Raw genomic sequence first — 24729 nt, 5'->3', positions numbered from 1 at the left:
GTCAGAGACTTAGATTGAGTCTTGTCTAAACCATTTATTCTTTGAGTAGCCTTTGGCAAAAGTTCTTCTAAATCTCTTTCAGCTTTAATTTTTTCATTATTAAAATGGTGATAACCACATCTGCTCACCAAAAATATTGTGCAGATTAAAAGATAAAAATATATTTTTTAATTTTATTAAATTTATTGGGGTGACAATTGTTAGTAAAATTACATAGATTTCAGGTGTACAATTCTGTATTACATCATCTATAAATCCCGTTGTGTGTTCATCACCCAGAGTCAGTTCTCCTTATAAACAATGTAGCACACTATTTGACACTAAAATTTTTAAGAACATTATTTTCCCTCTCTTAGTGTACTAAATGAATGTTCATATCCTTAACTTACTAGAGGTAATTCCTTAATTGTAAGCAAGGCAGGACCCTATAGTGAAGGCAAGTGGGTTCTTTCAAAATGTTTAAACTCCATTTCCTCTCACCTGAGGTAATTAGAAAGTGCATTACACCACACCTCCCAAAGAATTTAGAACCAGAAGCAAAAGGTATGTTATAGAAAAATGGAGGCAGGGACACTGAGGCAGTTACAAGGTTAGAAAACCATTCATTACAGCCTTTCTATCACCTTGTCTCAGTATGAATTAAATATAGTTATGCTTGGTTTAAAGTAGCATCTGCATTATATTCAAATGGGTCTCAGTAGCTTAAAGGGTAAATATGGTCCTGTATGTTCAATGGGACACACAAATTCCTGGTTCTTACATCCTTTGAAGATCTTCTTAGTTTATCTTCCTAAAAAAGACCAATTACATTATGGAAGTCAAAGTAAAATTTTTGACCCTTTCTTATTTAATTTCACAAGGAAGCTCATGACAAATGAGTTTAAAATGTGGTTTCATTTATAAGTATGATAGGACATCCTACTATTACAAATAGATGTCAGATTAGAACTCTGATTGGTCTGGGTGAGCACTAACTAAAAAGAATTGTCCAAATGGCCAATCCAGACTCAGGTCAGAATTTGAAATGACACAGAGCCAGCAGGAACTTTAAGTAGAATAGAATGCCATAGACAAGAAGGAAAGAATCCAAGGCTCGAATCCAGGCTTGGTCATTAACTTTCTGTGTGACCTGAATATGTCCCTTCACATTTTTCAAGGTCTCTATAGACTCAGTGATCTGCCTGTTCTAGATCTGGGATTCTGAGGCTTATCACCTGTTTCTCAAACCCTATTTGTGAAAGTTATATTCCTTTGAGTCTATTAAGATCCCCTGAGAAGAGAGAGTCCTGTACTGGACATATAAGACTGGGCAAAAATGAGGTATAGGAGACAGGGAATGAAAAAATGAATTAACAGGTGAATAAAAACACATAAAATTAGAAATGCATGAAAAATAGAAATGCATTTTTAAATGGCATTTTACATAGATTTCAGGTGTACAATTCTGTATTACATCAACAATTGTCACCCCAATAAATTTAATAAAATAAAATTTTTTTTAAAAATGGCATATTACTAGAGTGGATGCATTAAATCAAACTAATGCCTTCACAAGTTCAAGAGGGTATAGGTAGCATACCTACTTTCTAGTCTTAACTCTTGAATTGACTAGCTGTGTGACTGGATCAGTCAGCAACCTCCCTTTAGTCTCCATTTTCTTCTCCACAAAACAAGCGGTTTGAGCTAGATGGTTTCCAGGCAAAATAATTTGATGAATCTGTTTATGGGTAAACAGAACATAATGTACTTGTAAATATAAGCCTTGAGGGATCTTGGAAGAACCAAGGCACAGTTAGAAGTGGGCAGGGTTTCCATCTTAGAGCCTTTCCATTCTCCAGAGTGTGCCCCTCCCTGTCAGACTGTCCAGACTTCACTGGCGTCTCCAAAGGGCTCCTGGGAATTTCTTTGCACAGCCTTGTTCCTAAATGAACTCCCAGGAGATTGGGGGATAGAGGAGGGTGCCAGTTTAAAGCAGGTCTGATATGATCCAGGACCTGATAGAGTTTCAGCTGCCTGCTTTCTGGTAATTTGCAGAGAAATTAAAGAGATTTTTGTGGAGGTTAAATGGCTCTAATCCTAGGGAGGGGACACTGTTGCTCAGAAAGAAACACAAAGATGAGATTCATCTTGCTCAAGAATTATAAATAGAACAGTCAGATTAGATTCGGCAGAGGAATGGGGGCACTGTGAAGGAGCCAAGTTCTCTCCGAATGAAGAGGCAAGGCTCCAAAGATGCCCAAAGCAGGCTTTCAAAAGGGAAAAAGAAAAGATGGGACAGAAGAAAACTTCAAAAAATGGGCCCTTTCTTTTAACCTACAACTTCTTTCAGGCAAGAGGCAAAATCATAAGTTCCTGAAAGAGAGATTAAAAGTAACTTATCACCCCATAAGGAGTCGTTCACTGTAAAAGGAAAGAAAATACTGCTCTTTGGAAAATGTAAGCTGCTTCCAAACTTTAGGTTAAAAACTTGGCAAAGGGATTTTGGCCTCCCTGTGTTTCTGTCTTGGAGATGTTTATCCAGCGGATGGAGATATTGAGATGGGCCTGGTTTTCAGGTTTGTTTTTTGTTCCGCATAAGGTTTCCATCAGATAGTCTGCAAACTAGAGCAAGCCAGAAGGCTTCTGGAGGAAAGGCCCTAATTTAACTGCAGCAGGCTCTGCCTATACCAGGACTCTGCTTGGTAAGAAAGCGGTAGTGCAGACACCAAGCTGGAAGCAGTGCTGGGAGCTGGTGGAACACATACTGGCTCCTGAAAGAACTTTCTTGGTCTGCTTCCAGCATTAAAAACCACATGGTTTTAAATAAGTCACCCACCTTTTTGAGCTACAGATTCCCCATCTGACCTTTAGTGAATCTGGCTTAGATTTACATCTCAAAGTTCTTTTAAGTAAGCAATATAAAATACAAGTTCTGTAGAAATACATCAGTAGTCTAGGAGAAAACAGATCCCTTCAAGGGGACCCTAAGTGCTTTCTACAGAGCCACAGATAATGGGGGCTGCTCAGTCACATTTTACATATTCTGGCTTCCACAAGATGTCACCTAAATACTTCCAGTCTTCCTTCTTCTAAAAGAAAGTCCACAGAGGAAATGAAAAACAGAGATTTGGGGTTTTGGATTAAGACAGGCTAGAGTGTGAATCCCTCCTGTCTTACTCATTAAATATATAACGTTGGGGGAAAAAGCAATCTGTATCTCAGTTTACTTCATTATGAAATGGAAAAAATGCTAGCCTCACAGTTTTGCTGTAAGGATTTATAAAAATGGGAGAATGTATGAAGTCTGGCAGTTAAATTTGCAGATTCATCCTAGAAAAATTGCTACACACCTCATTGCTGAATTTCACTATAGTCATCTTTGAAGTACTCTCCTTGGGAATCTATGCACCCATGCTAGTGTCTAGTCCACCCTTCAAAGCAATTTTTTTTCACCTTTCAACTCTTTTTCTGGAATGGCCAGCAGAGTTGTCATCATATTACCCTTGATGTCCTAAATGTCATCAAAATGTCTTCCTTTCAATATTTCCTTTATCTTTGGGTAAAGAAAGAAGTCATTGGGGGCCAGAGGAGGTGAGTAGGGAGGATATTACAATACAGTTATTTATTTACTAGCTAAAAACTCCCTCACAGACAGTGCCATGTAAGCTGGTGCATTGTCATGATGCAAGAGCCATGAATTGTTGGCGAAAAGTTCAGGGCGTCTAACTTTTTCATGCAGCCTTTTCAGTACTTCCAAATAGTAAACTTGGTTAACTGGTTTGTCCAGTTGGTACAAATTCATAATAAATATCAAAAAAGGTTAGCAGCATCGTTGAAACAAAGTTCATGAACTTAATTATCGGAACTTGTATGCAAGGCACATAGCCTGTGCTCAATAAAATATGGCTCTTGTTTTTAATCATCACCCACTATTATAGTCACCCATTTCATACTTTCTGATTTAAACCAGGCAGCACTCCCTGACTTACTGAGACACCTCTACCTGCTATTTAAGTCTTTCTGTTTTGTTTTGTTTTGTTTTGTTTTGTTTTGTTTTGTTAAAAATATATACTTTTACTTATACAGATAATACATAGATATACTTCAACTTCCAAGAAGATGGGATGGTGCTTGCTTCAGCAGGACATATACTAAGAAAATGGGATAGACATATATTTTCATACATTTTCCTATTCCTTCACTGAGTACAACCGAAAAGCTTGGACATTATATATAAAACAAACATAAGACTCTGAAAGGTGGAAGACTGGCTAGGGACCTCAAGACCCAAAACAACAGTGTTGGGTTCTGTGTGTTTTCTTTTTGCTTCATATACCCTAGATTTGGAGCTGAAGAAACTAGAAACTCAAGGATGGCAATGGGCACAGATTCAATACATCCTCAACAAAGCCTGTTCTCCCTACAAAAGGACCAGGAAAGAGGCAGCATAGCAAGACAGAAACTTTTGGAAAATAATTGCTTTATTCCTGCCAAAAGCACAAAAAAACATTGTGGCTCCATCCCCACCCATGCCAGCAAGGTCCAATGGGGAGCCTACATTTGTATCCTGTCAGGCTGTAATGAGACATCCAACACACCATCAGATGTTGTCAGCAAAAGCCAAGCAGATAACTGCAACTTTCATCCCTGCCATCAGCAGCCACCCCTCATTGCAGTGTCAGTGGAGACCATGTGGAGAGCCTGGACTTTTAGTCCCACACAAAATATTGAGGTACATTTTCCCCTCTCCATTGGGATAATGTCAGAAGTGTCCAAGAAGGACTAGTGGAGTCAGAATTTTCACCACTGCCCAGCTGTACTGAGGAAATTATATCCCAGTGTGGCCAGATGGGGAGCAGTAATAAAGCACATCTACCTCTCCTAGCCAGGAAGGTATCAACATAGGCCTAGTGGGGAGCCAGTACTCCCATCTCCATGCAGCTTTAGAAAGGATCCCCTGACATTAGATATTAAAAGAGGCTCAATGGAGAGCTGGTATGTCTGCCTCCACCTGGCAGTATCAAAAGGGACCTTCCTTTCCCCTGCTGAAGTTTTATCAGATAAAGCCAAATAAAATAAAATGTTGAAATGAGATCCAGAATATCATGATATAATGCAAAAATGTTCAGATTTCAATTGAAAATTGCTCATCATAGAATTCTAAAGGGGCCATGATAAAAATGCTTCAGTGAAGAGTTAGAAACAGTCTTAAAACAAACAAAACAGAGAGAAACAAAGAAAGCCTCAGCAAAGAGAAACTCCAAGCAAATTAAAGAAAAAAAACATAAAAAGAAGAATCAAATGGAAATTTTACAACTGAAAATAAATACTTAAAAATAAAACTCGTGATCTGTTGGAGTTATGGTCAAGATGTTGGTAAACTCTCTGCTTGCCTCCTCCCACAACCACATCAAAATTACAGCTAAATTACAGAACAACTCATTGAGAACCACATGAAAATTAGCTGAATAGGAGTCCCATAACTAAGGATTTAAAGAAGAAGCTATGCTCAGACTGGTAGGAAGGAAGGAGATCCAGAATGGGCAGGTCCCACACCCACAATGTGGCAGTTAAGAATAAGGAGGGATATCTTGGCTGCCAGTCTCCCCTTGAGGAAAGAGGGGTCCCAGCCCTACAGCAGGCTCCCCAGCTGAGGGCAACAGTACCAGAAAGAGGAGTTCCCATAATATCTGGTTATGAAAACTAGTGGGGATTGTGTCTGAGGAGGAAAAGGGGATGCTGGAGACTGAGGCAGACCTCCAAAGGGGCCCATGCACAAACAAGCTCAGTCACAAACTCACCCACTTTAAGCTCCAATGCAGGTACACCAGATCAAAAAGCATCAGGGGCATACAAGGAGGAACTAAATTGACTAACTTCAGGGCGAGGGCTGGAAGAGTGGGAGTCAGAGTAACTCACTCTGGTGACTAAGCCCTGGCAGAAACCATTGTTCCTTTGTGGAGCTATCCTCCCACTAAGCTAGATGAGCATGGGTGGAAGCCAAATCTGTGCTCTCCATTAACCTGGCTAACACTATTTCACCCAACCCTACTGATTCTCTAACACCTCACCACATCTAATTGGTCCATACTGACCAAGCTTCTTACAGGGGTTCCTCTGCACAAGTGACTTGCTTCAGATCCCAATACAGACTTCCCCAAAATCTCTCAACTTTCATTATAACTCTCATCAAGTTGTTGTAAGCCTAGCACAAGTGGCAAGCTTCAACTAAGCAGCCACAAGGTTGACACAAATGGCAACTGGCCTAAGCTCACACTGTGGTGCCTCCAAAGGGGCCCAAACATGGCACAAGTGGAAGCTGGCCTCCATTCACAGTATAAGATCTCTCAGGTGCCTCCAAGTGCAGCACAAGCAGCAACCAACCAAGGATCACTTTGTAGGTTCTATCAAGATGCCTTAAGCCAGGCACAAGTGGCAGCTGAACTTGGCCTGCACTGAAGAACCTGCTGAGAGGCTCAGAACCAACACATCCAGTGGCCGACTTGAGACCATATCAGAGCACTACTCAATCAGTTTCACAAAAGGTGGACTGGGCTGGAAACAGAGCCCCACTAAAGTAGCTCTCACTCTGTGGAGTCAACTCCTGACACAACATTTTGTCTACTGTAGTCACCACCAACCGACAAAGCCAGTCAGGCTGAGGGTCAAACCCATATACCGACGTGCCAACAACAATTGAGACTCAACTACAACAGAAGGTCACACACAACCCACAGTGGGGAGATGCTGGAGCACCCAATTCAGGTGACTATAGAGACTGCACTACTGGGCCCTACAGGACACCTTCTACATTAGGCCACTGTGTCAAGTCTGGGAGATGTAGCAGATCTACCTAATAAATAGAAACAACTAGAGAGTCAGCCAAAATAAAGAGACAAAGAAACATGTCCCAAATGAAAGAACAGGACAAAACAACATAAAAAGATCTAAATGAATTAGAGACAAGCAATCTTGCAGACACAGAGTTCAAAACACTGGATATAAAGATGCTCAGTAAACTTAGGGAAAGAAGTGATGAACTCAGAGAAAATCTCAACAAGGAGATAGAAAACATAAAAGAGGAGATGGAAAACAAAAAAAAAATACCAGTCAGAAATGAAAAATACAATAACTGAAATGAAGAATACATTAGATAAAATCAACAGCAGATTAGATAAAACCAAGGGTCAAATCAGTGATCTGCTAGACAAAGTAGCAGAAAACACTTCAATTATAATAGCGAAAAGAAAAAAGAATTCAAAAAATGAGGATAATTTAAGAAACTTCTGGGATAGCAACAAGCATACCAAAATTTGCATCATAGTGATATCAGAAGGAGAAGAGAGAGACAAAGGTATTGAAAACCTATTTGAAGAAATAATGACTTAAAACTTCTCTAACCTGGTGGGGGGAAAAAAAGACATACAAGTCCAAGAAGAAAAGCAGAGTCCTAAACAAGATGAACCCAAAGAGGACCACACCAAGATACATAATTAAAATGACAAAAATTATCAAGGGAACTCCCATAAGACTATGGTAACTAAGTTTTCAACAGAAACTTTGCAGGCAAGAAAGGACTGGTACAAAATATTCCAAGTGATGGACAGCGAAGACCTAAACTAAGACTGCTTTACCTAGCAGGCTATCATTCAGAATCAAAGGAGAGATAAAGAGTTCCCAGACAAGAAAAAAACGAAAGCAGTTCTTCACCACTAAACAAATATTACAAAAAAAAAAAATGTTAAAGGGACTTATTTAAGAAGAAATAATTTTCAAAAATATGAAGAAAGTATAGTAAAGAAAAAAATTATCGGGCTGGCCCAGTGGCTCAGGTGGTTGGAGCTCTGTGCTTCTAACTCCGAATGCTGCCAGTTCAATTCCCACATGGGCCTGTGCCCAGATGGCTCAGTTGGTTGGAGCACAGGCTCTCAACTACAAGGTTGCTGGTCCGACTCCTCGACTCCCGCAAAAGATGGTGGGCTGCGCCTCCTGCAACTAACAATGGCAACTAGACCTGAAGCTGAGCTGTGCCCTCCACAACTAAGGTTGAAAGGACAACAACTTCACTTGGAAAAAGTCCTGGAAGTACACACTGTTCCCCCCCAAAAAAGTCCTGTCACCCTTCCCCAAAAGTAAAAAAGAAAACAATTCTCACTACCAAAGGGAAACACCTAGAAAAAGCAGAGGATCAGCCAACTATAAAGCTAGTACAAATGTCAAAAGACAAAAGTAGGAATATCATGAGTAATTACAACCATAAACTAAGGGATACACACAAATATACACACCCACACACAAAAGAAGAAAAAATGACAAAAACATAAACATGGGGGTGAGTAAAAATTATAGTGATTTTAATATGTGTTTGAACTTAAGCAACCATCAATTTAAAATAGACTACTATAAACAAATCTGGGTATATATGAAGCACATGGTTACCAAAAACTAAAAATATACAAAAGATATACAAGAAATAAAAAGAAAGAATTCTAAAGATAGCACTATAGAAATTCATCAGCATACAAGAGAAGAGAGTAAAGGAATAAAAAAGAAACAGAATAACTACAAAATCCATCTGAAGACAATTAATAAATTGGCAATAACTACGTACTTTTCAAAAATTATTTTAAATATAAATGAACAAAATCTTCCACTCAAAAGACACATAGTGGCTGAATGGAATTTGAAAAAACAGTACCCATATATATACTGCCTACAAGAGACCCACTTCAGGTCAAAAGACACACACAGACTGTAATTAAAGGGATGGAAAAACTTATATCCATACAAATGGGAAAAAAGTTTGTGGCAGCGATACTTATATCAGGCAAAATAGACTTTAAAACAAAGGCAGGAACAAGAGACAAAGAAGGGCATTCCATAATGATAAAGGGATCAATTCAACAAGAGGATATAACTCTTGGGGGGAGAGCTGTCTCAGTTGGTTAGAGCGCGAGCTCTGAACAAGAGGGTTGCTGGTGCAATTCCCACATGGGCCAGTGAGCTGCGACCTCCACAACTAGATTGAAGACAAATAGGTACCACTGAGCTTCCAGAGGGTCAGCCAGATGGCTCAGGTGGTTACAGCATGAGATCTCAACCACAAGGTTGCTGGTTCCATTCCCACATGGGATGGTGGGCTTGCCCCCTGCAACTAAAGATTGAAAATGGCAACTGTGCCAAGAGCTCATCAAAATGGCAGTGTGAGGTGAGCCTCTGGAAAGCTCCCCTAGAATTTACAACTAATCGAACAACAATAACTCCACAAAGGAATCCCTGCACAGCAGACAGGCAAGACGAAGAGGCCCACTACTGAATTCACTTCAAGGTGGGCGAATCTCACAAGTGGGGGAGGACAGAAGGGAGAAATGCGCAGACAGCGCCCCGCGGGTGCAGGATGCAGACCTAGCTCAGTGCTCCGAGCTCGCTGTATCCCAGAATTACTGCAGCTGCAGGAGAAGTAAGAACTAGGACTGCTAGGGCTCCACTTATGGCCCACAGGACTGAGGAGGCAGCATATAACACAGCTGAACCCAACGCTCACGGAAGACACCTCCGAGAAAAGACTGAGGGAAGAAGGCTGAAAACAGTGGTTTAAGCCCTCACTGCTGAGCAGAGAATGGAAGCCTTAGGCAATGAGAATAGCCACACCCCCCTACCCTCCGAGACTCGCCCCGCCCCCACCTGCCCAATGCTAGAAGTGGAACAGTAACAGTGTCAGATCAAAAGAACAGAATGTTTGCTGTTCTGAGAACTGTGGACTGCAGACACAGATTCCCAGCCCAACTAGTTCTGGCAAAGGGGAGGGAGCTGTGGAAGCAAGACCAGCTGTGATGGCCGTCATCAATGGAATGGGCCACCTTCACAACACACCACACCCCTGGCCCCACCTATCTGGCTGGATCCCTGCAGGAGTAAACAGAACTGCTGAAACATACAAGCTCTGAATCTGGTGCAGGAAGAGCTTTGGAACTTCAAAAGATCTCCGCATACACATGGGAAAACTGCGCCCTGTGACCCAGGCAAACTATTAAGAGAGGAGAAGCCCACCTCCCACGGAATCCCCAATTGTGTGAAAAGCTGGAATAGTGCAGAGGAAACATAGCACTACCGTGTGAGAGAGAAAAAAAAAAGCTACAGTCAGAGAGAAAATAAAACATACTACCTACAAGCACTGGAAAACAAAAGAATGACCTCTTCTTATTAACCTGTTGTAAAAGCCACTCCTGTAGATGTCTAGGAAGAGAAATAATAAACCAGTAATTTCCATGAATAACCAAGGCAACAAGACAGCTCAGAAAGAAAGGGAAAAGTCTCCAGAAAAGAAACTTAAAGATATGGAAATATGTGACTTACATGACATAGATTCAAGATTGCAGTGCTGAAAAAACCCAACGAGATGCAAGAAAACACAGAAAAGCAGTTGAATGAACTCAGAAACACAATCAAGAACAGCATAAGCATTTTACGAAAGAGATTGAAATTTTAAAAAAGAACCAATTAGAATTTATGGAGATTAAGAATTCAATAGAAGAAATTAAGAATGAAATAACCAGCTTAGGTAATAGAGTTGATCAGACGGAGGAAAGAAACAGTGACATCGAAGACAGAAACCTGGAAATTACACAGATGGAAGAAGAAAGAGACTTGAGACTTAAAAGAAATGAAAGAACTCTACAAGAACTTTCTGACTCCATCAGAAAGAGCAATATAAGAATAATGGGCATACCAGAAGGAGAAGAAAGAGAGAAGGGAACAGAGAATATATTCAAACAAATTGTCGATGAGAACTTCCCAAACTTGTGGACAGAACTGGACCGTCAAATCCCAGAAGCAGATAGAACACCTAAATACCTCAATCCCAACAGGCTTTCTCCAAGGCACATTGTATTGAAGCTATCTAAAATCAACGACAAAGAAAGAATCCTCAAGGTAGCCATGGAAAAGAAGACGGTAACTTACAAGGAAAGCCCATTAGATTATCATCAGATTTTTCAGCAGAAACTCTACAAGCCAGGAGGGAGTGGAAACAAATATTCAAACTATTGAAAGAGAGAAATCATGAGCCAAGAATAATCTATCCAGCAAAGATGTCCTTTACATATGAAGGAGGAATAAAGACCTTTCCAGACATAAAGAAGCGGAGGGAATTTTCTAATAAACGACATGCACTACAAGAAATACTAAAGGAGGCTATTCGACCACCATCAACAGGGACAATTAGTGGCAACCAAAACTCAAAAAGGGGGAGAGTAAAGGCCTGAACCGGAATACGGAAATGTAGAAAGTAAACGTGCTGAAGAAAATGGAATACTCTAAATATTAAACGTTCTTTTACATAAACTTAAGGGTAACCACTCAAAAAAATCCAGAACTGAAATGTATACTGTAACAAAAGAAGAAACAGAGGGAAATATCACAGAATACAACCACACAGAAATAATAGACAACAACAAAAAGGCAAAGAAACAATGGAGACACAGCCTTCCAGAAAACTAAAGATAGAATAATAGGAAACCTCACATATCAATAATCGCCCTAAATGTAATGCACTGAACTCACCAATAAAAAGACACAGAGTAGCAGATTGGATCAAAAAACTAAACCCAACCATATGCTGTCTCCAAGAGACACACCTCAGCTACAAGGACAAGCATAGACTCAAAGTGAAAGGGTGGAAATTGACACTCCAAGCAAATGGTACCCAGAGAAAATCAGGTGTAGCCATAATGATATCAGATGAAACAGACTTCAAGGTGAAAAAGATAACAAGAGACAGAAATGGACATTTCATAATGGTGAAGGGGACTGTACAACAAGAAGACATAACAGTCATCAATATTTATGCCCCCAATCAGGGAGCACCAAAATATACCAAGCAACTACTAACAGAACTAAAGGGAGAAATTGACCAAAACACAATTATACTAGGGGACTTAAATACATCATTGACAGCTATGGATAGATCATCCAAACAGAAAATAAATAACAAAATAGCAGCCCTAAATGACACATTAGATGAAATGGACATAATTGACATTTATAGAGCACTTCATCCTAAAACATCAGACTATACATTCTTTTCTAGTGTACACAGAACATTCTCAAGGATAGACCATATATTGGGACATAAAATCAGTCTCAGCAAATTTAAGAAGATTGAAATCATACCATGCATATTCTCTGATCACAAGGCTTTGAAATTAGATATCAACTGCAAAAAACAGCGGGGAAAAAACACAACTACATGGAGATTAAACAACACACTTTTAAAGAACGACTGGGTCAAAGAAGAAATTAGAGGAGAGGTCAAAAGATACATAGAAACAAATGACAATGAATATACATCCTACCAAAATTTTTGGGATGCAGCGAAAGCACTTTAAGAGGGAAATTTATCGCATTACAGGACTATCTCAAGAAACAAGACAACGCCAAAATAAATAACCTCATGTTACACCTTAAAGAACTAGAAAAAGGAGAACAAGTAAAACCCAAGGTCAACAGAAGAAAGGAAATAACAAAAATTAGAGCAGAACTAAATGAAATAGAGAACAAAAAAGACAATAGAAAAAATTAATGTGACAAAGAACTGGTTCTTTGAAAAGATTAATAAAATTCGCAAATCCTTGGCTAGACTCACTAAGATAAAAAGAGAGAAGACATTAATTAACAAAATCAGAAACGAAAAAGGGGAAGTTTTCACGGACACCACAGAAATACAAAGGATCATCCAAGAATACTATGAAGGACTATATGCCACCAAATTCAACAACCTAGAAGAAATGGACAAGTTCTTAGAAACATACAGCCTTCCAAGGCTGAACCATGAAGAACTGGAAAATCTAAACACACCGATCACCAGTAACGAAATTGAATCAGTCATCCAAAACCTTCCCAAAAGCAAAAATCCAGGACCAGATGGCTTCACTAGTGAATTCTACCAAACCTTCAAAGAGGATCTAATACCAATCCTGCTCAAACTCTTCCACAAATTTGAAGAAGAGACAGTACTCCCTAACTCATTTATGAGGCCAACATTACCCTGATACCAAAACCTGGTAAGGACAGCACAAAAAAAGAAAACTACAGACCAGTATCTCTGATGAATACAGATGCAAAAATCCTAAACAAAATTCTAGCAAATCGAATACAACAATGCATTAAAAAGATTATTCATCACGACCAAGTGCGGTTCATCCCCGGGGCAAAAAGATGGTTCAGCATCCGCAAATCCTTCAATGTGATATATCACATAAACAAAATAAAGGACAAAAATCATATGATTATATCAATTGATGCAGAAAAAGCATTTGACAAGATACAACATCCATTTATGATTAAAACACTTAATAAAATAGGTATAGAAGGAAAATACCTTAACATAATAAAGGCCATATATGACAAGCCCTCTGCTAATCTCATAATTAATGGTGAAAAACTGAAGCCCTTTGCTCTACGTTCAGGAACACGACAGGGCTGTCCCCTATCACCTCTGCTTTTCAACATAGTGTTGGAAGTCCTTGCCAGAGCAATCAGGCAAGAGAAAGAAATAAAAGGCATCCAAATTGGGAATGAAGAAGTTAAATTATCACTCTTTGCAGATGACATGATGCTATATATAGAAAACCCTACAGACTCCACCAAAAAGCTATTAGAAACAATCAACGAATACAGTAAATTTGCTGGCTACAAAATCAACGTACAAAAGTCCATTGCATTCCCATATACTAACAATGAAATCCCAGAAAAAAAAACTACAAAAAACAATTCCTTTTGCAATTGGAGCAAAAAGAATAAAATACCTAGGAATAAACTTAACCAAGGATGTGAAGGACCTATATGCTGTAACTATACGACATTTTTGAAAGAAATTGAAGAATACACAAAGAAATGGAAAGACATTCTGTGCTCATGGATTGGGAGAATCAACATATTTAAAATGGCCATATTACCCAAAGCAATATACAGATTTAATGCAATCCCCTTCAAAATCCGTGTGGGAGATGAGGGTAAGGGGGATCGAATATATGGTGATGGAAGGAGAACTGACTCTGGGTGATGAACACACAATGGGATTTATAGATGATGTAATACAGAATTGTACACCTGAAATCTATGTAATTTTACTAACAATTGTCACCCCAATAAATTTAATTTAAAAAAAAATCCAAATGACATTTTTTAAGGAAATAGAACAAAACATGATCAGATTTGTTTGGACCACAAAAGACCCCGAATAGCCAAACAATCTTAAGAAAAAAGAACAATAATGGAGGTATCACACTCCCTGATTTTAGCTTGTACTACAGGGCTACAATAATCAAAACAGCATGGTTCTGGCAGAAAAACAGACACATAGAGCAATGGAATAGAATTGAGAACGTGAAATAAAACCACATAAATATCGACAGATGATTTTTGACAAAGAAGCAAAAAACATACAATGGAGAAAAGACAGCCTCTTCAATAAATGTTGCTAGGAGAATTGGATAGCCACATGCAAAGAATGAAACGGGACTGCTATCTGTTACCATATACCAAAATTAATTCAAAATGGATCAAAGACTTAAGCATAAGACCTGAAACAATAAACTGCATGGAAGAAAACCTAGGTACTAAACTTATGGACCTTGGGTTCAAAGAGCATTTTATGAATTTGACTCCAAAAGCAATGGAAGTAAAAGCTAAAATAAACGAATGGAACTATGTGAAACTCAAAAGCTTCTGCACAGCAAAAGAAACCATTGACAAACTAAAGAGGCCACCAACTGAATGGGAGAAGATTTTTGCAAACAGTGCCTCCGATAAGGGGCTAGTATCCAGAATATACAAGGAACTCATGCAACTCAACAACAAAAAAACAAACAACCCAATTGAAAAATGGGCAGAGGACTTGAAGAGACATTTCTCCAAAGAGGACATACAAATGGCAAATAGACATATGAAAAAATGCTCAACATCACTAATCATCAGAGAAATGCAAATCAAAACCACAATGAGATATCACCTCACCCCAGTCAGAATGGCTATCATCAACAAGACAAATAGTAACAAGTGTTGGTGAGCCTGTGGAGAAAAAGGAACCCTCATACACTGTTGGTGGGAATGCAGACGGGTGCAGCCGTTATGGAAGGCAGTGTGGAGGTTCCTCAAAAAATTACGAATAGAATTACCATATGACCCAGCAATCCGTCTCCTGGGTATCTACCCAAAAAATCTGAAAACATTTATACAGAAAGACATGTGTGCTCCAATGTTCATTGCAGCTTTATTTACGGTGACCAAGACAAGGAAACAACCAAAATGTCCTTCGATAGATGAATGGATAAAGAAGTTGTGGTATATATACACAGTGGAATGCTATTCGGCGGTAAGAAAAGATGATATAGGAACATTTGTGACAACATGGATGGATCTTGAGAGTGTAATGCTGAGCGAAATCAGTCAGACAGAAAAAGCAGAGAACCATATGATTTCACTGATAGGTGGTATATAAACCAAAAACAACGAAAGAATGACACAAACAAATGAGAAACAAAAACTCATAGACACAGACAATAGTTTAGTGGTTACCAGAGGGTAAGGGGGGTGGGGGATGGGAGATGAGGGTAAGGGGGATCAAATATATGGTGATGGAAGTAGAACTGACTCTGGGTGGTGAACACACAATGGGATTTACAGATGATGTAATACAGAATTGTACACCTGAAATCTATGTAACTTTACTAACAGTTGTCACCCCAATAAACTTTAATTTAAAAAAGTTTAATTTTAGAAAATTAATATACAGTACTTTTAGAAAATCTGTAAAATATATATGCAGAAACACATACAGAAAAATAATAAAAATCATGTATACTGCTGGTGGCCAAAAAATGTACATAAGTAGACACTTTAGTCAATGTTGCGCTAGCACTAGTTCACCATAATCAGAAGTGTCTGGACTCTGATAGTTACCACTTTGAGCACCTTTTGTAACTGTAGAAGTCAAATGTGACTTGTACTCATCTTTTGTTATCTGTATGTATTATTACAATTTTAATAGTTTGTTTTTCATTTCTTAAAATGTGCACACATTTTTTTGGCACCCTCTGTATTTCCACTACTCAGAGAAAACCACTTTTTAATAGTGAGGCTTTTTTTTTTAATTTTATTTTATTAAATTTATTGGGGTGACAATTGTTAGTAAAATTACATAGATTTCAGGTGTACAATTCTGTATTACATCATCTGTAAATCCCATTGTGTGTTCATCATCGAGAGTCAGTTCTCCTTCCATCACCATATATTCGATCCCCCTTACCCTCATCTCCCACCCCCCACCCCCCGCCCCCCTTACCCTCTGGCAACCACTAAACTATTGTCTGTGTCTATGAGTTTCTGTTTCTCATTTGTTTGTCTTGTTCTTTTGTTGTTCTTGGTTTATATACCACATATCAGTGAAATCACATGGTTCTCTGCTTTTTCTGTCTGACTTGTTTCGCTCAGCATTACTCTCTCAAGATCCATCCATGTTGTCACAAATGTTCCTATATCATCTTTTCTTACGAATAGTATTCCATTGTGTATATATACCACAACTTCTTTATCCATTCATCTATCAAAGGACATTTTGGTTGTTTCCATGTCTTGGCCACCGTAAACAAAGCTGCAATGAACATTGGAGCACACGTGTCTTTATCTCTAAATGTTTTCATATCTTTTGGGTAGATACCCAGGAGAGGGATTGCTGGGTCATATGGCAATTCTATTCGTAATTCTTTGAGGAACCTCCACACTGCCTTCCATAACGGCTGCACCAGTCTGCATTCCCACCAACAGTGTATGAGGGTTCCTTTTTCTCCACAGCCTCTCCAACATTTGTTATTATTTGTCTTGTTGATGATAGCCATTCTGACTGGGGTGAGGTGATATCTCATTGTGGTTTTGATTTGCATTTCTCTGATGATTAGTGATGTTGAACATTTTTTCAGATGTCTATTTGCCATTTGTATGTCCTCTTTGGAGAAATGTCTCTTCAAGTCCTCTGCCCATTTTTCAATTGGGTTGTTTGTTTTTTTGTTGTTGAGTTGCATGAGTTCCTTGTATATTCTGGATACTAGCCCCTTATCGGAGGCACTGTTTGCAAAAATCTTCTCCCATTCAGTTGGTGGCCTCTTTATTTTGTCAATGGTTTCTTTTGCTGTGCAGAAGCTTTTAAGTTTCACATAGTCCCATTCGTTTATTTTAGCTTTTACTTCCATTGCCTTTGGAGTCAAATTCATAAAATGCTCTTTGAACCCAAGGTCCATAAGTTTAGTACCTATGTTTTCTTCTATGCAGTTTATTGTGTCAGGTCTTATGCTTAAGTCTTTGATCCATTTTGAATTAACTTTGGTAGTTGGTGACAGATAGCAGTCCAGTTTCATTCTTTTGCACGTGGCTATCAATTCTCCCAGCACCATTTATTGAAGAGGCTGAGAAAGACCTATTTTTCAATTGAAAATAATCTTATATCCCATCTTCTCAGCACGAAATTTATTTTACTTCCAAACCTCCTTCTCCTACAATGGCCTGTGTTAATCAGTGTTCTCCAGAGACACAGAAAATAATGTTTTTTAATTATATTTAATTTACATTTACATACATATATAATGCTAAGTGAAATAAGTCAGATATATATATATATATATATATATATATATTTGCCTCATGTGATTATGGAGGCTGAGAAGTCCCAAGATCTGTAGTCAGCAAGCTGGAGATCTAGAGAGCCAATGGTATAGTTTCATTCCAAAAGCCAGCAGCCTCAAAACCCAAGAAAAGCCAGAATTTGAGGTTGAATCCAAAGGCAAGGAAAAAACCAATGCCCCAGCTCCAAGCAGTCAGTAAGTAGGAGCTCCCTCTTACTTGTGGGAGGGTCATCCTTTTTGTTCTATCCAGGCCTTCAACTAATTGGATGAGACCCACCCATATTAGGGAGGGCAATCTGATTTATTCAGTTTACTGATTTAAATGTTAGTCACATCCAGTGACACCCTCACAGGCACACCCAGAATAACTGCTGACCAACTATCTGGGCACACTGTGGCCTAGTTAAGCTGATACACAAAATTAATGATCACATGGCCTGACGACATTTCCTGCCTCATTAGTGAATCATTAACCTTCCTCTGCCAACATTTTGGTCAATTTCCTGAGAGTTTTCTCATATAAATACAGACAAGACCAAACTCAGCTTTGTTTATAAGAACGAGTGAGATCATAGCAGTGATGCTGTGGAATTTTCTGATACTTTTCAGCCAAATATGCTATATCTGGGATGCGTCTCAAGGGAGTTACTAAGTGGTAGTACCAGGATGAAATGACCCAAAGGGAATAGGGTATTAGTTTTGTGATGATGAGATGAGTGATGTGGGGAAGCAGAGAAGTTATAGCACATACACATACTCGAAGGGACCTTGTGACCTGGAATGCCTGTTGTTTGCTCACTTGTTCTGTAGTGACCATCTCAGTCTGGATGGTGCAGACTAATGTTGAAACATTGTAGATGGGTCTAATCTGCACAGGAATTACTGGCCTTCCTTCTGCCACTTGGTGCTTCAACTTACCCAACCATAAAATGGGTATCTTTGATCTGTCTTTGGTTCATGGAAGTATTAAGAAGTATAGTGATGTCTCTATGGTACTTCAACCCCATTAAAAAAAAAAAACTGCGTAAATAAATTAAAGGTCACTCTATAAGAAATTATTTCAAGTTAATTAATGGCCCACATGTTTGTAAGAGTCTGTAAATATTTAATAAAAGTACACAAATGGCTGGCAACATGAGGATTCAGCTTATAACAGAGTTCAAAAGGAAAAGAACACAGAGAAAACTAAGACCCGAATGGAGCACCTGATGAGTGATTCTGTTTGACCACACAGTTCTACTATTCAACAAACCAACTTCCCACTGGCATATTTTTCATCACACATTCATTTACTCTATGACCCAGCAATTCTACTACTGGTTTTTACCCAAAATAAATAAAACATGTGCCCACGAAAAACTTGCACAAATATATTAATAGCAGTGTTACTTATGGTAGTCAAAATCTAGAAACAACCGAAGTGTCTATTAACAGGTGAAGAGATAAACAGATTGTGGAATACTCATACGTTAGAATACTTAGAAATAAAACAGAACTACACAACAATGCAATGTGATACACAATAGAAAAGGAATACAGAGACTACCGATACAGGCAACCACACAGACAAGTCTTAAAATCATTATGGGGAGCCAAAAAAACGAGACACACAAGAATTTTGTTGAATCATTGGGTTGTACACCTGAAACTAAGATAATATTGTGTGTCAACTATAATGAAAAATAAATTTAAAAAATAAACGTAGTACATACTGCATAAATTCATTTATATGAAGCTGTGAACAGTCAAGATTAACCTATTATAAGAGAATAGACACTGCCAACAGTGTCTAGCAGTGGGGCTGGGGTTAGTGCTGGTGGGAAAGTAAATAACTAGAAAGAGGACTTAGGGTACTTTCTGGAGTGATGAAAATATTTTGTATCTTGTTTAGGGGTGGTGGTTTCACAGGTGTATAGAGTTCTTGACCTCATCAAACTGAACACTTAAGATCTATGTGTACTGCTGTATGTAATTATATCTTAATAAATAAATAGTTTTTTAATATTGTCAAAACTCCCATATCCAGTGGCAGGAAAACTTTCTCCCCACTGAATAAATTTTGAATGGGCACTGGGAGAACTTGCTCAAGTTCTCACAGCTAACAAATGCAAAACTAGACTTAGTTTTCGTTTGATCATATCCTTTGTGCTTGTTAAAGATATCCATTAAATACATTACTTACTACTTATTTTGTAGAAGAAAGGTGGAAAGGAAGACAGAAAGGGGATGTCTGACACCCTCCCTGACTTTTGCTGTTTAATACATTTACTTCCCTTCCTCTCAGCTCTATTGTTTTATCCATTTAACATTTCCACATCTGTCTCCACCCAGATGCTTGCTGTGCTCATGGACAGCCAACCCTGAGGTGGTTAGCTGACTGGAAATAAAGCCCTGGAGCAAGCAGAGAATGACACAAGACAGTATATAATTGAGGGTTCATTTGCATGGTACGCGCTCCAAGTGCCAAAATTAGAGAAAAACCTTTTCAAAGGGAAGCTGGGCAAGGAGTAGGTTTCACTAAGGCAATGGGATGAGTGTACTCTGAAGAAATGGGAGTATTTTGATCAGTGGAGACACAGAAGAGGGCATAAGGGGGTATCATAACCAAAGGCACAGAATAATCAGAAAAGCACCAAGCACATTAGAGAAATAAAAAGGATTAACTTAGCTACAATTTGTTGAATATCTTTGTTTTGTCACCAATAGATGTAAGCATCTATTTCCTTATTTAGACTTCGGGACATCTCCTCATTACACAGATAAGAAAAAGGAAGACATAGGGAAATTGGGGAACTTGCTCAAGTTCTCCCAGCTAACAAATGCAAAGCTAGACTTTGAATCCAGGTCCATAGCTCACGTACTTGCAAACAACACCAGGTTCATGCAGATGAGGTTGCAACAAGGGTTTTAAGGCATTTTTTAGCAAAAGGCAGGAAATTAGTTCATTAATTCATTAATTCAAAGGTAGGGGTTGTTTAGAAATATTGAGGTGACATAGAATGAAAAGTTGGGGAACCCGAACATAGAAAACCTTGAATAACAAGTTAAAGAGTATCAATCTCATTGCAGGTACAGAGAAGTTATTAAAATTCGTAGAGCAAAACCACGTGAATATGAAAGAAATGTTTGAAGAAGATTGTTCTGGCCATGATGAACAGGATGAACTGGGTGGGAGGGAACCAACAGCAAGAATAGCAGGTAAAAGAATATCAGGATACTGTGTTAGTTCCAATAAGGTGCCATTTAATGGACAGTGGTGAGACTATAATAAAAAAATACTCAAGAGACATTACAAAAGAAATATGCTCCAGGTCTAGTGTCTAATAGGATGAAAGGGTGAACGAGGTAAGCTAGGATAAAAGACAGTTCTGGAGGTCAAGCCTTGATCCTGGAAAAATTATGTCTGTGTTAGAGAAGTCAGGAAGGAGAGCTGGAAGGAGTGGAGGGTGGACAAGCTAATCAGTTCAGCACATTCAGGGTTTGAGATCTGGTGGGACAGGCAAACATGATGAGATCTGCATGGCAATGGTACAAAAACAGACTGAGTCACAGAACCAAACCTTGAACAATAGAGCCGCCTGGTTAAGGGCTTGGACTAAAGCCAGAATAGACCAGGAATTGATACCTACCAGCTATCTTACCCCGGTTCTTCCTCTAAAAATGAAATAAAATACCTGGTGTACAGGGTTGACAGAAGGATTTGAATATACAGTAAGTACTCAATAAATGTCAGCTCTGGTGATTGAGGGACACATGGATTGGGGGAGAAAGAAGAGAAAGGAAAGCCTAGAAGACCCAGATGAGGAAAAATCAGAGAAATTCAGAAACGACTAGAAAAGTGCCATATGACATATACCCAGAGCCTCTTAAGGAGAAATTGATAAGCAAATGAGGGTGGGGTCAGAATGGGCCACTGATGTTGGCAATCAGGAGATTTAAAGGAGGCAAAGTCAAGCTTCAGGGGATTAAAGAGACACTGGAGAGTGTCACAGTGGAGATAAGAGATGTAGACAAGACAGGTAGTAAGAGGAAAGAGAGATCTAGAAAAAACAAATTCAATGAAGATTTATTTTCTTTTTTTTTTTTTTTTTAAATTAAATTTATTGGGGTGACAATTGTTAGTAAAATTACATAGATTTCAGGTGTACAATTCTGTATTACATCATCTATAAATCCCATTGTATGTTCATCACCCAGAGTCAGTTCTTCCATCACCATATATTCGATCCCCCTTACCCTCACCTCCCCCCCCACCCCCCCACCCCCCTTACCCTCTGGCAACCACTAAACTATTGTCCGTGTCTATGAGTTTCTGTTTCTCATTTGTTTGTCTTGTTCTTTTGTTGTTTTTTCAAAATCAAGCAGACTGGGCCAACCAAGTAACGGTCAAGTGAACAAAGAAACAAAATACATTTAGGAGAAAAATGATAATTAAGGGACAAAACCACAGATAGAGGCAGAAAGTAATGAAATCAAAGGAAAACACCGATGAATTAGCCTGAGAGATAGAGGGAAATCTCTTATCTGGAGAGTATGGAAAGGAGACAGGAGAAAATGAGGTAAAAGAAGGAGAAAAGACTGGTGTTCTGAAGCTCTGTGGATGGTGGAGAAAGATTTGACCCCAAACTTAAGCCAACCCAGTCTTTTGGATTCATCTGTGAGAAGGGAACCCCATAGCCTGATGCCACAGGAAGGGAGCTGAACTCACCCCTCATTCCCACTGAGCCCCACCTTGAATACATACGCATGGTTTTACTGTCAAAGGGAGAATATTTGTGTTCCATATAAGTAAATGGAATCCACACAGGCTGTCTGAGGAGTTACTTTCAGTTGCTACCTCTCCAAAGGATCACCATGTATTCCCATGACACTTAGTAGAAGTTGAAAAGTTTGGGTTGTAGACTTGATGAGGGTGTGCTCTCATCAAGCTCCCTGTGCATCAATGATTTCTGTGAAAATTCTAAATGCTCTAATTCTCTGATGTATGTGGCTTTGAAAACTTAGTCTCACTGGGGCCTAATTCAACATTTGGCAATCCACTGGCATACGTGGTACTTGGCATTTTCATTGCTTTGTTATTTAAAGGGCAATTCATTATGTGCAATGGAAACAAATAAAACTCTATTTCTGACATTTCTAAATCTGAACCCTGAACTCTCAATAAATCTTCAGTTTCAAAATAATTATTTAAGCAAAACCCTGGTGTATTCACTTTAAACCATTGAGTAGTGATTCTAATGGTTAGTGGTTCAGTCTCTGATCTTGAGACTTGAGTATTGGAAGTTCCCTAAAGAATATTAAACAGTCCCCTATGCTGCAACCCATTAAAGGCAATCTTGTCCTCACAGGCCTCAATTACATTTGCACAGCAATTAGTCCTGCACAGGGTTTCATACATTTCTTAATTATAAAACAAGTTTGTACTCTATTGGCCCTTTCAGATGGGTTAAAGGAACATTAATTACCTCCTCTTGAGACATCAAAGAGTTGGTTTTCTTTTTTTAAATCCCTATCTTAGGTATGAACAAAGCAAGACATAGAGATGAACTAACATCTATTGAGCACCTACTATGTGTTAAGCTCTATCTGGGGTGATTTACTCATGTGTGAATGAGCTTATGGGCAAAATTTTAAATCCTGTTTTGCAAATGAGAAAAACACCCTTGGAGAACTTACATTACCTTTCATTGGTCACATTGCTGCCTGAAAGTGAGCTTTGTATCATGGTGCCTCTTGAGGTTGATTGCCATGATGATGATGATGATGATGATGATGATGACCCATCATGTATTTGTTATCACCTTCTGTATGCCAGACAGGGTGCTAGGAGCTGTGAAGAATAAAATGACTGGGTCCCTGTTCACGGAATAGACGAGGAACAGATAACTCCTCTCTGGAGCTTCTCTAATCAAACCAACCAGATTGCTGTGGGACGACCCAGCCGGCAACCACCAGCTCCCAGGTGGGTAGGCGCTGCGCTAGAGTTCACACAATCTAAGGTGGGGTTCCTTGGGATCCAAATCCCGGGAAATCGCCACCTCTCTCTTTCATCCTAGTTTGAGGCATCACACAGAGAAGGAAGTTAAAACACATCAGAAACCAGCCCCCCTCCCTCCACCCCCAGGAAAAGCACCTAAGTATCCTCGTGCCTAATTTTGGCATCAGAATACGCCAATCGCTTTCTTCCCTTCGTTGGACTCAGGCAACCCAGCCCCTGCCCTCCGTCTAGTTTTGTTTTGTTTTGTTTTGTTTTTTCATTGTATTATAATCTTCTAAATTGCGCATTTCATAAAACCTTCAGGAAAAAGACAGGAAATGAGGTTTAGAGGAAGACAGAGGAAAGTAGGGGCTGGGAAGGGAGGGCGGAGGGGGAAGCAAACTATCGGATAGCAAGTCTTGCGTTACCACGACCTGTTAGGCGCACTTCCTCTCCCTATCCCTGCAGCACCTCTCGCGGGATATGAGCCACCCTCCGGGCTAATGAGCAGAGCGCAGGAATAACTAATCCTAATGCAATTACCGCTGCCCATTACACTGACAGGTTTGAGGCCCTCCCCGCATGCCCTGCAGCCTGAGACAGCCTCCTGCAGACGTGCCTGAGCCTCCTGTTTGAGCCTTTTGACAGCTGTATACAGTCCCGGCCCCTCCCCCTGACAGCGTCCGGGGAGAGTGATCTTTTAACAGCGAGTCCCCCACGCAACCTGTCGGAGGTGAAATGAAATCTTAGCCGTTTGTGGGAAGCTTGGCCGGGTGTGCATGTTCGGCAGCTATTTCCAGAGCGGTGCTGGAAGAAGCAGGAGAGACAGGCCCCCTCTGTCGGGCCGCAGACCGAAGCTTATGGGGTGAAAAATTATAGCGCGCAGGCCCGGCCCTCTCCTGGCAGTGCTGGCGCCCCAGTGATAGGGGGATGGTTTGCAGCACACATGTTCCTTTGTTTGGCCGGATCACGTGCTCTGCTTGCACCGCAGCATGTGGTACCACTGGAGGAAATCGAACCAACACTGAAAGTTCAAGGAAAAGCTAAGTTCTGCTGGGAAGCGGCTGGGCCACAGCGGGGTGAAGTAGGCCGGGTGAA

The 24729-nt window shown here is 39.6% G+C and overlaps 1 long non-coding RNA gene across 3 annotated transcripts in view; it reads right to left on the bottom strand.

Moving 5' to 3' along the window:
• LOC109438144 (uncharacterized) overlaps nucleotides 1-24476 on the bottom strand; it is a 60154-nt gene extending 35678 nt beyond the window's left edge. The window contains exons 1-2 of one of the 3 annotated variants that reach the window (XR_012492670.1): nucleotides 24356-24476; nucleotides 23336-23484 (exon numbers count right to left, since the gene is read on the bottom strand). This is a non-coding gene — a long non-coding RNA (uncharacterized LOC109438144). Of the gene's footprint in view, nucleotides 1-23335; nucleotides 23485-23572; nucleotides 23844-24174; nucleotides 24336-24355 lie in introns of those variants that run through there. The other 2 variants (XR_012492671.1, XR_012492669.1) reach the window with 2 other exon arrangements.
• Nucleotides 24477-24729: the final 253 nt, after the last annotated feature.

This window comes from Rhinolophus sinicus, linkage group LG16 (assembly GCF_036562045.2).
Source record: "Rhinolophus sinicus isolate RSC01 linkage group LG16, ASM3656204v1, whole genome shotgun sequence".
In the NCBI taxonomy this organism is placed as follows: domain Eukaryota; kingdom Metazoa; phylum Chordata; class Mammalia; order Chiroptera; family Rhinolophidae; genus Rhinolophus; species Rhinolophus sinicus.
This window is presented reverse-complemented; position numbering and strand designations above follow the sequence as displayed.